Here is a 14,099-nt window from a genome sequence, read left to right on the forward strand (position 1 = left end):
AAACGAAAGAACAGGTACGGTGTGATACGATCCGCTAGAAACAGCAGCCAAATCTCCAACAAATAACACCCTGCCTTCTTAAATAAAAAAAGATGACTTTATATTCGTTGCTGGATTTGTTTTGCAAGATTCTTTAAGTGAACTCATGTGTTCACACACATCATATTGTATCTCGGGAGCGTCATTACGCCAATTATAAACACACGCGCTGGTTCTATTATACTTCTTTATCATTCGTCAAGATCTGCAGTTATTCAAGAGGTCGTGAATGATGAAGACAGAACTTTGACGGAAATAACAGCTTAACTTAATGATTGATGAAACAATTAATTAGTAATTAGTGAAATAGTTAACAATATGTTGTTCTCCCGAATATCTGAAATTATGTTTTCGAAATTTATTAAGATTAATTATTTTGTTTATGGTATGACATTATAGGCTTTTAATCTGTAAAGAAAATCCATATCAGCTGGTTTCTGAAAATACGCTTATTGATAAATAATCTAAAACAATAAAAAAAAATTTTTAAAGTAGAAAAAAAAAAAGGAAGTACGCTTATGATCTCAACGTGATTCGAACATGTAAACTTCTGAACGGGAGTCAGACGCCTTACTATCGTTCCTCAGGGATCGATGGATCTGCGAGTCACGTAATAAACTATTAAATTAAGACTTGTTAACTAAAGCTAATTTTATTTTCCGCCATATCATATCGTAGTTGTTGCATCATCCTTCGAAGATCATAGAAAAGACAGGAACATCAAGCAGAAACGAAAGAACAGGTACGGTGTGATACGATCCGCTAGAAACAGCAACCAAATCTCCAACAAATAACGCCCTGCCTTCTTAAATAAAAAAAGATTACTTTATATTCGTTGCTAGATTCGTTTTGCAAGATTCTTTAAGTGAACTCATGTGTTCACACACATCATATTGTATCTCGGGAGCGTCATTACGCCAATTATAAACACACGCGCTGGTTCTATTATACTTCTTTATCATTCGTCAAGACCTGCAGTTATTCAAGAGGTCGTGAATGATGAAGACGGAACTTTAACGGAAATAACAGCTTAACTTAATGATTGATGAAACAATTAATTAGTAATTAGTGAAATAGTTAACCAAATGACGAATAATAAAGAAGTGAAATAATGAAGCGAGTGCATGCGTTGTTATTGGCATAATGACCCTCTCTATATACAACAAATGCTTTATATAATTTAGCACTGTACAAGCCTTAAAGACGGGGCAGTTACGGCTGGAATTTCCTTTGTTAAGTTTGATTGGGAGGTAAAAAAGACCCCAAAAAAACAAGACAGCCGATTGGCTAAGATGTTCGAGAATCGGATAGAATGATTCGCAATATTCATTCTAGATTTCTGTGTACTGATTTCAAATCCAGTCAAAGTCAACTTTGCCTTTCAGCTTTTCGGGCTCGATTAATAGAGTACGAGTCAATTTTTAGTTTTAGTAAGAAATCGGCTGTGGAGGTCATTTATAGAGAGTAATGAATCCCACCGAGATTTCGCGGCAGTATTGACGTGTGATCAAAGGCAGGAGAATGATTTGAAAGCTAGAATTACAGGTACTAATACATTAATGCGCTCTCGCCAGCATTCGTTACTTAAAAGGGTAGAAATTGGCAAAAAAAGCCAAACTCGCTATCTCAGATTCAATTTTCGTGCCTATCATCATACTTAGACATGAATGTTGAGTAATGACGGAAAGAATGGGGTACATCTAAAGGATCTCTAGAATAACGTTACTCAACCGGGTGCATAGCTTGGAGATCAGGGTGTCAGGACAGATCACAGACCGCTACTTATCTGTCTTGAGAGGTCACAGCTCTGACACTACGGACATTTGATTAGAATGTCAGAGAAAAGAATCGCAGGACAGACTTTCCAAGCCGTGGCAACTGGAGGGAGACGTAGCCGTAGGGCAAGAATGATATGGCTGAATAATATCCATGGCCTCAATTGTTTTGTTTCTAAATCCAGTCGAGATGTCTTATGACGGTTGCTTCTGACCGGACCCCGTGGAGGTAGGAGCTGAGGACTGTACCTCCAAAACCCTCCCATGAATTGTTGGTGAAGCGTTTCTTAGGGTGTTCATTACAGGCCTCACTGTAATATTAGCCTTTAGCTCTATTTCATTACGTTGAAGTGTTATAAACAATATCATACTAAAAAAAGACATTGTAAAAAAAACAAAGCATTAAGTAGGTTTGACCCCGACGTGATTCGAACACGCAGCCTTCTGATCTGGAGTCAGACGCGCTACCGTTGCGCCACAGGGCCACATGGAAGTTTTGCTCTAAATCTTACTTACTCTTTTACTTGTTTCAATCATTTTACTGTGGCCAAGTTGGAGCACCGCCTTTAGTCGAGCAAATCGACCCCAGGACTTCTTTGTAAGCCTAGCACTTATTCTATCGGTCTCTGTTGTCGAACCTCTAAGTTACGGGGACGTAAACACACCAGCATCTGTTGTCAAGCGATGTTGGGGGGACAAACACAGACACACAACATACACTCTTAAACACATGTATATATATACATATATATACATATATACGATGACCTTCTTTCAGTTTCCGTCTACCAAATCCACTCACAAGGCTTTGGTCGGCTTCTTTGCTTTATGTAACTATTAATTAATGTAATAATAAGTTCTTATATTTGAGATATTTCTCGTCTCGATCATCTGTCATTTGACTTGTAAAGCAAATATCTGAGGGTATTTTGTCCGCTTGACAACTGTTGTTGGTTTGTTTACGTCTTTTTTACTTTGCTGTTCGGTGAAAAAATCCGATAAAATGAGTTATGGACTTAAAGTACCGAGTCGATTCGTTCGACCAAACTATTCGAAGCGGTGCTCTAGCCTGGCTGCTGTCCAGTGATGTAAACAGGGCGTGCGTGTGTAACTGCGCGCATTTGAATTTAAGCATTTCTGTTCGTCTTCCCTGCTTTCTTTCCAACTTCTATTCAACTGTATTGCATCACGTTGAAGACTTATAAAGTATACAACGCTAAAAAATGCCTTTAAAAAAAAAAAAAAAGAGAAGTAGTTTATGACCCCGACATGATTCGAACACGCAGCCTTCTGATCTGGAGTCAGACGCGCTACCGTTGCGCCACAGGGCCGTATGAAACGATTGCTTAAACAATAGTCTTTTTTTCTTGATATATTTATATATTTATTTGACATTTTCTGTCTCCATCCAGCAGTCACTTGATTTCTGATTCTATTTTCTATGTTGTTCTCCCGAATATCTGAAATTATGTTTTCGAAATTTATTAAGATTAATTATTTTGTTTATGGTATGACATTATAGGCTTTTAATCTGTAAAGAAAATCCATATCAGCTGGTTTCTGAAAATACGCTTATTGATAAATAATCTAAAACAATAAAAAAAATTTTTTAAGTAGAAAAAAAAAAAGGAAGTACGCTTATGATCTCAACGTGATTCGAACATGTAAACTTCTGAACGGGAGTCAGACGCCTTACTATCGTTCCTCAGGGATCGATGGATCTGCGAGTCTCGTAATAAACTATCAAATTAAGACTTGTTAACTAAAGCTAATTTTATTTTCCGCCATATCATATCGTAATTGTTGCATCATCCTTCGAAGATCATAGAAAAGACAGGAACATCAAGCAGAAACGAAAGAACATGTACGGTGTGATACGATCCGCTAGAAACAGCAACCAAATCTCCAACAAATAACACCCTGCCTTCTTAAATAAAAAAAGATTACTTTATATTCGTTGCTAGATTCGTTTTGCAAGATTCTTTAAGTGAACTCATGTGTTCACACACATCATATTGTATCTCGGGAGCGTCATTACGCCAATTATAAACACACGCGCTGGTTCTATTATACTTCTTTATCATTCGTCAAGACCTGCAGTTATTCAAGAGGTCGTGAATGATGAAGACGGAACTTTAACGGAAATAACAGCTTAACTTAATGATTGATGAAACAATTAATTAGTAATTAGTGAAATAGTTACCAAATGACGAATAATAATGAAGTGAAATAATGAAGCGAGTGCATGCGTTGTTATTGGCATAATGACCCTCTCTATATACAACAAATGCTTTATATAATTTAGCACTGTACAAGCCTTAAAGACGGGGCAGTTACGGCTGGAATTTCCTTTGTTAAGGTTGATTGGGAGGTAAAAAAAAAAAAAAAAAAAAAAGAGGCAGCCGATTGGCTAAGATGTTCGAGAATCGGATAGAATGATTCACAATATTCATTCTAGATTTCTGTGTACTGATTTCAAATCCAGTCAAAGTCAACTTTGCCTTTCAACTTTCTTGGCTCGATTAATAGAGTACCAGTCAATTTTTATTTTTAGTAAGAAATCGGCTGTGGAGGTCATTTATAGAGAGTAATGAATCCCACCGAGATTTCGCGGCAGTATTGACGTGTGATCAAAGGCAGGAGAATGATTTGAAAGCTAGAATTACAGGTACTAATACATTAATGCGCTCTCGCCAGCAATCGTTACTTAAAAGGGTAGAAATTGGCAAAAAAAGCCAAACTCGCTATCTCAGATTCAGTTTTCGTGCCTATCATCATACTTGGACATGAATGTTGAGTAATGACGGAAAGAATATCAATACAAGCGGACGAAATGGTGTACCTCTAAAGGATCTCTAGAATAACGTTACTCAACCGGGTGCATAGCTGGGAGATCAGGGAGTCACGACAGATCACAGACTGCTACTTATCTGTCTTGAGAGGTCACAGCTCTGACACTACGGACATTTGATTAGAATGTCAGAGAAAAGAATCGCAGGACATACTTTTCAAGCCGTGGCAACTGGAGGGAGACGTAGCCGTAGGGCAAAAATGATATGGCTGAATAATATCCATGGCCTCAATTGTTTTGTTTCTAAATCCAGTCGAGATGTCTTATGACGGTTGCTTCTGACCGGACCCTGTGGAGGTAGGAGCTAAGGACTGTACCTCCAAAACCCTCCCATGAATTGTTGGTGAAGCGTTTCTTAGGGTGTTCATTACAGGCCTCACTGTAATATTAGCCTTTAGCTCTATTTCATTACGTTGAAGTGTTATAAACAATATCATACTAAAAAAAGACATTGTAAAAAAAAGAAAAAAGCATTAAGTAGGTTTGACCCCGACGTGATTCGAACACGCAGCCTTCTGATCTGGAGTCAGACGCGCTACCGTTGCGCCACAGGGCCACATGGAAGTTTTTCTCTAAATCTTAGTTACTCTTTTAATTGTTTCAGTCATTTGACTGTGGCCATGTTGGAGCACCGCCTTTAGTCGAGCAAATCGACCCCAGGACTTCTTTGTAAGCCTAGCACTTATTCTATCGGTCTCTGTTGCCGAACCTCTAAGTTACGGGGACGTAAACACACCAGCATCTGTTGTCAAGCGATGCTGGGGGGACAAACACAGACACACAAACATACACTCTTACACACATGTATATATATACATATATACGACGAGCTTCTTTCAGTTTCCGTCTACCAAATCCACTCACAAGGCTTTGGTCGGCTTATTTGCTTTATGAAACTATTAATTAATGTAATAATAAGTTCTTATATTTGAAATATTTCTAGTCTCGATCATCTGCCATTTGACTTGTAAAGCAAATATCTGAGGGTATTTTGTCCGCTTGACAACTGTTGTTGGTTTGTTTACGTCTTTTTTACTTTGCTGTTCGGTGAAAGAATCCGATAAAATGAGTTATGGACTTAAAGTACCGAGTCGATTCGTTCGACCAAACTATTCGAAGCGGTGCTCTAGCCTGGCTGCTGTCCAGTGATGTAAACAGGGCGCGCGTGTGTAACTGCGCGCATTTGAATTTAAGCATTTCTGTTCGTCTTCCCTGCTTTCTTTCCAACTTCTATTCAACTGTATTGCATCACGTTGAAGACTTATAAAGTATACAACGCTAAAAAATGCCTTTAAAAAAAAAAAAAATAAGAGAAGTAGTTTATGACCCCGACGTGATTCGAACACGCAGCCTTCTGATCTGGAGTCAGACGCGCTACCGTTGCGCCACAGGGCCGTATGAAACGATTGTTTAAACAATAGTCTTTTTTTCTTGATATATTTATATATTTATTTGACATTTTCTGTCTCCATCCAGCAGTCACTTGATTTCTGATTCTATTTTCAATGTTGTTCTCCCGAATATCTGAAATTATGTTTTCGAAATTTATTAAGATTAATTATTTTGTTTATGGCTTTTAATTATGGCTTTTAATTATAGGCTTTTAATCTGTAAAGAAAATCCATATCAGCTGGTTTCTGAAAATAAGCTTATTGATAAATAATCTAAAACAATAAAAAAAAATTTAAAAAGTAGAAAAAAAAAAAGGAAGTACGCTTATGATCTCAACGTGATTCGAACATGTAAACTTCTGAACGGGAGTCAGACGCCTTACTATCGTTCCTCAGGGATCGATGGATCTGCGAGTCTCGTAATAAACTATTAAATTAAGACTTGTTAACTAAAGCTAATTTTATTTTCCGCCATATCATATCGTAGTTGTTGCATCATCCTTCGAAGATCATAGAAGCGACAGGAACATCAAGCAGAAGCGAAAGAACAGGTACGGTGTGATACGATCCGCTAGAAACAGCAGCCAAATCTCCAACAAATAACACCCTGCCTTCTTAAATAAAAAAAGATTACTTTATATTCGTTGCTGGATTTGTTTTGCAAGATTCTTTAAGTGAACTCATGTGTTCACACACATCATATTGTATCTCGGGAGCGTCATTACGCCAATTATAAACACACGCGCTGGTTCTATTATACTTCTTTATCACTCGTCAAGACCTGCAGTTATTCAAGAGGTCGTGAATGATGAAGACAGGACTTTGACGGAAATAACTGCTTAACTTAATGATTGATGAAACAATTAATTAGTAATTAGTGAAATAGTTAACCAAATGACGAATAATAAAGAAGTAAAATAATGAAACGAGTGCATGCGTTGTTATTGGCATAATGACCCTCTCTATATACAGCAAATGCTTTATATAATTTAGCACTGTACAAGCCTTAAAGACGGGGCAGTTACGGCTGGAATTTCCTTTGTTAAGGTTGATTGGGAGGTAAAAAAAAAAACCAAAAAACAAGACAGCCGATTGGCTAAGATGTTCGAGAATCGGACAGAATGATTCACAATATTCATTCTAGATTTCTGTTTACTGATTTCAAATCCAGTCAAAGTCAACTTTGCCTTTCAGCTTTTCGGGCTCGATTAATAGAGTACCAGTCAATTTTTATTTTTAGTAAGAAATCGGCTGTGGAGGTCATTTATAGAGAGTAATGAATCCCACCGAGATTTCGCGGCAGTATTGACGTGTGATCAAAGGCAGGAGAATGATTTGAAAGCTAGAATTACAGGTACTAATACATTAATGCGCTCTCGCCAGCATTCGTTACTTAAAAGGGTAGAAATTGGCAAAAAAAGCCAAACTCGCTATCTCAGATTCAATTTTCGTGCCTATCATCATACTTGGACATGAATGTTGAGTAATGACGGAAAGAATATTAATACAAGCGGACGAAATGCGGTACCTCTAAAGGATCTCTAGAATAACGTTACTCAACCGGGTGCATAGCTTGGAGATCAGGGAGTCACGACAGATCACAGACTGCTACTTATCTGTCTTGAGAGGTCACAGCTCTGACACTACGGACATTTGATTAGAATGTCAGAGAAAAGAATCGCAGGACAGACTTTCCAAGCCGTGGCAACTGGAGGGAGACGTAGCCGTAGGGCAAGAATGATATGGCTGAATAATATCCATGACCTCAATTGTTTTGTTTCTAAATCCAGTCGAGATGTCTTATGACGGTTGCTTCTGACCGGACCCTCTGGAGGTAGGAGCTAAGGACTGTACCTCCAAAACCCTCCCATGAATTGTTGGTGAAGCGTTTCTTAGGGTGTTCATTACAGGCCTCACTGTAATATTAGCTTTTAGCTCTATTTCATTACGTTGAAGTGTTATAAACAATATCATACTAAAAAAAGACATTGTAAAAAAGAAAAAGCATTAAAGTAGGTTTGACCCCGACGTGATTCGAACACGCAGCCTTCTGATCTGGAGTCAGACGCGCTACCGTCGCGCCACAGGGCCTCATGGAATTGCTGCTCAAAACCTTAGCCTTTTTGCTTTATGTAACTATTAGTTAATATAAATCTAAGTTCATATTTTTGAGATATTTCTCGTCTTGATTAACTGTCATTTGTCTCGTAAAGCAAATATGTGGCGGTATTTTGTGGGCTTGACAACTGGTGTTGGTTTGTTTATGTCTCCTTTAATTTGGGGTTCGGTTCAAGATACTGATAAAATAAGTACTAGACTTGAAATAAAGTACCGGGTCGATTCGTTCGACGAAACTATTCAAGGGAATGCTCCACCCTGGCTACAGTCCAGTGACGGAAACAAGGTGTGCGTATTTGCGTGTACCATATAGTCCGCCCCTGAGTATAATACGCAGGGGATTTTTAGGGGGCTGTACCTCTGAAAAACCCAAACTGTGTGTATAATACGCACCCCTTCTCTAACTTGAGTCAAGGAGGTCTATATAACGTCCTTGGTTTGTAAAAATGTATACGGCAACGTCCTTTATTATTATTGTATGTATAACATGATGCAAACCTGCAGCTTTTTTTGTGCATTTTGTTTGCAGAAAATAAAGAAATAACAGTACTAACGTTTGATAAATGTAGCTTATTGCAAGTTATAGATGATTCTTTTATGACTTCATTGCTTTCAGGCTTAGCTTAAGGTATTTTCGCGCCCGACATCACAAAATGCCTCTGAATAAACATTGCCGGACAGCAATAGAGACTCGGGCATTGCTTAGAAAATAATTTTCATTTTTAACCTCGTATATAGTACGCACTAGGGAATTTGACCTTTAAATTTTGGGGAAAAATGCGGATTGTCTTGACGGCTTCATTTCCAAGTAATATCTTTAGTAGATTTTCTGATGAGCTTTTACTCTGTATGACAACGTTACAGTGTTGTAAACTATATTATACCACGCTAAAATGGAAAAAAAAAAAAAATAAATGAATCTGACCCCGACGTGATTCGAACACGCAGCCTTCTGATCTGGAGTCAGACGCGCTACCGTTGCGCCACAGGGCCATATAGATTCAAATTGTCAAACAATAGTGTTTTGATCTATGTAGCTAATGTAGTTTCTTTTTATTTATAAGTCTATATAATATTTGACAACTTTTTGTGGCGATCAGCAGTCACTGGCTTTGTAAAGGAAATGTTTTTGTTGTTAGTTTTCCGTCTACGTTCAGAGTGAATGACATGAATGACCAGGAACATTACATCATATATAACAGAAGATAGAAAACGCAAGCGCGCGCACACACTCACACACACACACACACACACACACAACACACACACACACACACACACACACACACACACACACACAGCATTATGTACTTCATTCTCTTCATCATCATTAACGATACCAAAATCAGGATGTCTGAGCGCCTCTAAGCGGTCAGTTGAAATCCCTAGAAAACGCAGCCAATTTCTCCTAATATAACTTTCAACCACCTCAAAAACTGGAAGGATATTTTGGGATAAAGGCAGGCAAGGTTACACCCAGTTCGAACGTCTTTTTTTGTGACATGGCTGTATATTGAAGCAGTTCGCTTTGCAACTCTATGGTTCAGGTTCGATCTTATACTGCGGTATGTTTTACCAGATTCATTCACGAGACTGCGGCCATGCTGGGGCACCGCCTTGAATTTTTAGTCGAATGAATCGACCCCAGTACTTTTTTTTTTAAGTGGTACTTATTCTATCGGTTTCTTTTGTCGAACCACTAGATTACGGGTGTCACAAACACTGACACAAAGTTACACACAGATAGATATATGTGCGTACCCCACCCCGTACATAAATATATATATATATATATATATATATATATATATATATATATATATATATATATATATATATATATATATATATATATATACATGACGGGCTTCTTTCAGTTTCCGTCTACCAAATCCACTCACAGGGCTTTGGTTGGCCCGAAGCTATAGTAGAAGACATTTGCCCAAGGTGTCACGCAGTGGGACTTAACTCGGAACCATGTGGTTGGGAAATAAGCTTCTTACCATACAGCCATACTTGCGCCCCTTAATCAAGTTTTTTATTTGTTTTTTTCCCGCGACCTTGGTTTTTATCAATGCCTTGTGAGAGAAATTTGGTTGGCAGAAATCGTGGAAGGGACGGCGAGACGGTAAAGGCGGCGAGCTGGCAGAAACGTTAGCACGGGTGGTATTACATCTGCCGCTATGTTCTGAGTTCAAATTCCGCCGAGGTCGACTTTGCCTTTCATCCTTTCGGGGCCGATTAAATTTATAATAGTTACGCACTGGGGTCGATATAATTGACTTAATCCATTTGTCTGTTCTTGTTTGTCCTCTCTGTGTGTAGCCCCTTGTGTAGCCCCTTGTGTAGCCCCTTGTGTAGCCCCTTCTTATAAAGAAATAAGAAATCGTTGAAGAGACCATTCCTGTTTTAGGGTGGCAGACTTATGCAAAACCCTGTTTAACGCCGTTATGTGATCCATAGGGATCTTTGGCTGTGTTTAGTCTGTTGCAATTTCCTTTTCTTTCTTCCTTCCACTAATCTTGGCAATCCCTTAAAAGACATAATGGGCGATACCATCCACACCTCTTCTGATTAACCTTTAGTCTTTTACTTGTTTCAGTCATTTGACTGCGGCCATGCTGGAGCACCGCCTTTAGTCGAGCAAATCAACACCAGAACTTATTCTTTGTAAGCCTAGTACTTATTCTATCGGTCTCTTTTACGGAACCGCTAAGTAACAGGGACGTAAACACACCAACGTCGGATGTCAAGCGATTTTGGGTGGGGCAAACAGACACAAACATATACACACATATACATATACATAAATATACACATACGAAAGGCTTCTTCCAGTTTCCGTCTACCAAATCCATTCACAAGGCTTTGGTCGGCCCGAAGCTATAGTAGAAGACACTTGCCCAAGGTGCCACGCAGTGGGACTGAACCTGGGATCATGTGGTTGGTAAACAAGCTACTTACCACAGAGAAAAAAAAAAGAAAAGAAAGAAAATGATCTGCTTAGATCAGGGGTTAAACAATACCAGCATTATCATAAGCATTAGTGGATCTTCCGTCACTTTCGACGATGAGCATTCAGTCGTTCTATCAACTGAACGAGTGGATTTTCGTTGTTCGACGATGACGAAGATTCCCTTGTCCAATCAACTGAATTACTGCTCTTGAAGTAATGAGTTAGTGGCTGAGTATTCCACAATTCTCAGCAGATTGAACGTGACATAGTGTGTTTAATAAAGGTTGTTTTTTTTAATGCGTCAAGAACTTTTTACCTGACATTGGGGCGCGTTTAATGTTTTTGCATGTTTTATATGCCATCAAATACGGTAAGCGTTCCTCACACTCGTGGACCCTTAATGAAGTCGTCGAGTCGAACCACTGGTATATGACTGGACCTTTTAATTACAATCTATTCGAAGGTTTCCACGCAGTTTCTGTCAACCCAGTTTCATTCATAAAACGGGCTACTTTAGCGTGCGGTCTGCCGCAGTATCCTGTCTACTCTGAAATTTCTTTTTGCATGTGGTCTACCTTTTCTTTACACTTTATTTTACAATTTAGTGCGATCTACCTCCACTATAAGAACTTTATACTACAGGATGATAAAAACAAATTGAATAATGTTGAATAATGATTTATTAGTTTTTTTTTTTATTTATGCGCCCTTTTCAAGCCCAGACAGACCCATGGGCCCGGTTTCCCGGTTTGTGTAGCTGGACGAGATGCCAGTCCATTGCAGCGTTACTCAAGAAACTGGAAGAGAGAGTGAGAGAAAGTTGGGGCGAAAGAGTACAACAGGGGTCGCCACTACCCCCTGCCGGAGCCTCGCGGAGCTTTAGGTGTTTTCGCTCAATAAATACACACAACGCCCGGTCTGGGAATCGAAACAGCGATCCTCCGACCGCGAGTCCGCTGCCCTAACCACCGGGCCAACTTACACTTAAATCTTAATTAATGATACACACTTCGTACATCATTTAGGAATGCCACAAACAAAGCTGCTGCATCTTTTCCCAAAACTTACCAACAAAAGTGATCAAGGTGTGACTGGAAAAGCCTACTACTAACGCCTCTCACTTTCAACGAAATATAGGCCGGTATTCTCCATTTCTGTCACGTTTTCGTTTTTCTTGCATGACACTACTACATCGATGACAACGGTTTGCTTCTTGTGATGTATCCAGAAGGCTGTTTTCTTGTAAATATTATTGAGACCCCACTTCGGTCATGTCTGACCGTGGGATTGCACCTAGAAAGTTACCCTCCCAGGCACAAGTCCGGGCAAGTTTGTTTATGGAAGACCAGCAGTCGCCCACGCATACCGGCCTCCCCTCTCCACGCCACCAGTGTTATCCAAGGGAAAGGCAAAGGCTGATAAGCTTGGCACTTGTGACGTCGCAACTCATTTCTACAGCTGAGTGAACTGGAGCAACGTGAAATAAAGTGTCTTGCTCAAGAACACAACACGCAGCCCGGTCCGGGATTCGAACTCACAACCTCACGATCGTAAGCTCGACGCTCTAACCACTGAGCCATGCGCCTTCACTTCTAAACACAGAGGGGACAAACAAGACAGACAAATGGATTAAGTCGATTACATCGACCCCAGCGCGTAACTGGTACTTATTTAATCGACCCCGAAAGGATGAAAGGCAAAGTCGACCTTGGCGGAATCTGAACTCAGAACGTAGCGGCAGACGAAATACCGCTAAGCATTTCACCCGGCGTGCTAACGATTCTGCCAGCTCGCTACTTTTAATAAGATCAACTATAAAAACAGTAATATTGCTACTAAAACGGATTTTTTATGCCTTAAAAACATCCCAATCATGACCCTCACTTTATTTATGCTTTTCTGTTGGACATTGGCGCAGGTTTAAAAAAAGACTTGGATCGATTCATTCGGCTAAAAGCTCTCCAAAATAGTGCCCCAGAATGGCCGCAGTTTAATGACTGAAACAAGTAAACGATTAACGATTAACGATAAGTTTGTGTGTGCGTGTTTCAAATCAGCAAACACCTTGAAAACGTATCAACGCAATTCACTGTATCAGCCATCAGCCATCTTCAAAAGGAAATAATGTGATTATATAAAGGTTATAGTTTGAGAAAATACGGATGAAGAGGTTATAAAAACTCATTTTGAAGTGAGAAAACGTCTTGGGGGTGAAAAAAAAAAGGGAGCAGTAGTGAGGAATATGGAGACTGTGGTGGGGAAGGCATTAGGGAAATTGTGATAGAAATGCCTGTCTGGAGGAAACATATTTCAGGGAGTCATGATGCTGAATAAATTGCAGGATATAGTGAGTGGTCAGTGATGGAGCGCTTGTGTTTTCTTCTCTCAGCACCGGAAATAAGGAAGTACATCAAATCCTCAGAAAAGATGAAAGGTAGGGTTTACGTATGTGTACATGTAGATGTGTGTGTGTGGTGTATGTTTATACACATGTGTATATGTATGTATGTATGTATGTATGTATGTATGTATGTATATGTATGTATGTATATATATGTATATATGTATATATATGTATATGTATGTATATATATATGTACGTATATATATATATGTATATATATGTATGTATATTTATATGTATGTATATATATGTATGTATGTATATATATATATACACACTCATACATTACATATATATTTACACACACATACACACATATGCGCACACACATATATAGATTGACTGACTAACAGATAAATACTTAGAGAGAGATACCCAATACATACATTTAGATGACAAGCACATATATACGTACTTATATTTTCAAACTAATCACCAGTGTTTCGTTTCTAACAAATTATTTTCTTCTTTCCCCAATTTCCCACTATCCTTCATCTGTTTATTATAAATTCATGCTGGAATGGTTCTATTTATACGTTCAACAACCTGGTTTCTTGGTGCACAT

General features: G+C 38.9%; 6 non-coding genes across 6 annotated transcripts; all 6 read right to left on the reverse strand.

Moving 5' to 3' along the window:
* Positions 1–2,227: 2,227 nt before the first annotated feature.
* On the reverse strand, positions 2,228–2,299 carry Trnaw-cca. Its single transcript has one exon. It is a non-coding gene; the product is annotated as a tRNA-Trp (tRNA).
* Positions 2,300–3,073: 774 nt separating this feature from the next.
* Trnaw-cca lies at positions 3,074–3,145 on the reverse strand. The gene has a single exon. It is a non-coding gene; the product is annotated as a tRNA-Trp (tRNA).
* A 2,004-nt stretch (positions 3,146–5,149) lies between these two features.
* Positions 5,150–5,221, reverse strand: Trnaw-cca. The gene has a single exon. It is a non-coding gene; the product is annotated as a tRNA-Trp (tRNA).
* Positions 5,222–5,988: 767 nt separating this feature from the next.
* On the reverse strand, positions 5,989–6,060 carry Trnaw-cca. The gene has a single exon. It is a non-coding gene; the product is annotated as a tRNA-Trp (tRNA).
* A 2,015-nt stretch (positions 6,061–8,075) lies between these two features.
* Trnaw-cca lies at positions 8,076–8,147 on the reverse strand. Its single transcript has one exon. It is a non-coding gene; the product is annotated as a tRNA-Trp (tRNA).
* Positions 8,148–9,095: 948 nt separating this feature from the next.
* Positions 9,096–9,167, reverse strand: Trnaw-cca. The gene has a single exon. It is a non-coding gene; the product is annotated as a tRNA-Trp (tRNA).
* Between the last annotated feature and the right edge of the window lie 4,932 nt (positions 9,168–14,099).

The sequence above is a fragment of the Octopus sinensis genome, linkage group LG6 (assembly GCF_006345805.1).
Source record: "Octopus sinensis linkage group LG6, ASM634580v1, whole genome shotgun sequence".
Lineage (NCBI taxonomy): Eukaryota > Metazoa > Mollusca > Cephalopoda > Octopoda > Octopodidae > Octopus > Octopus sinensis.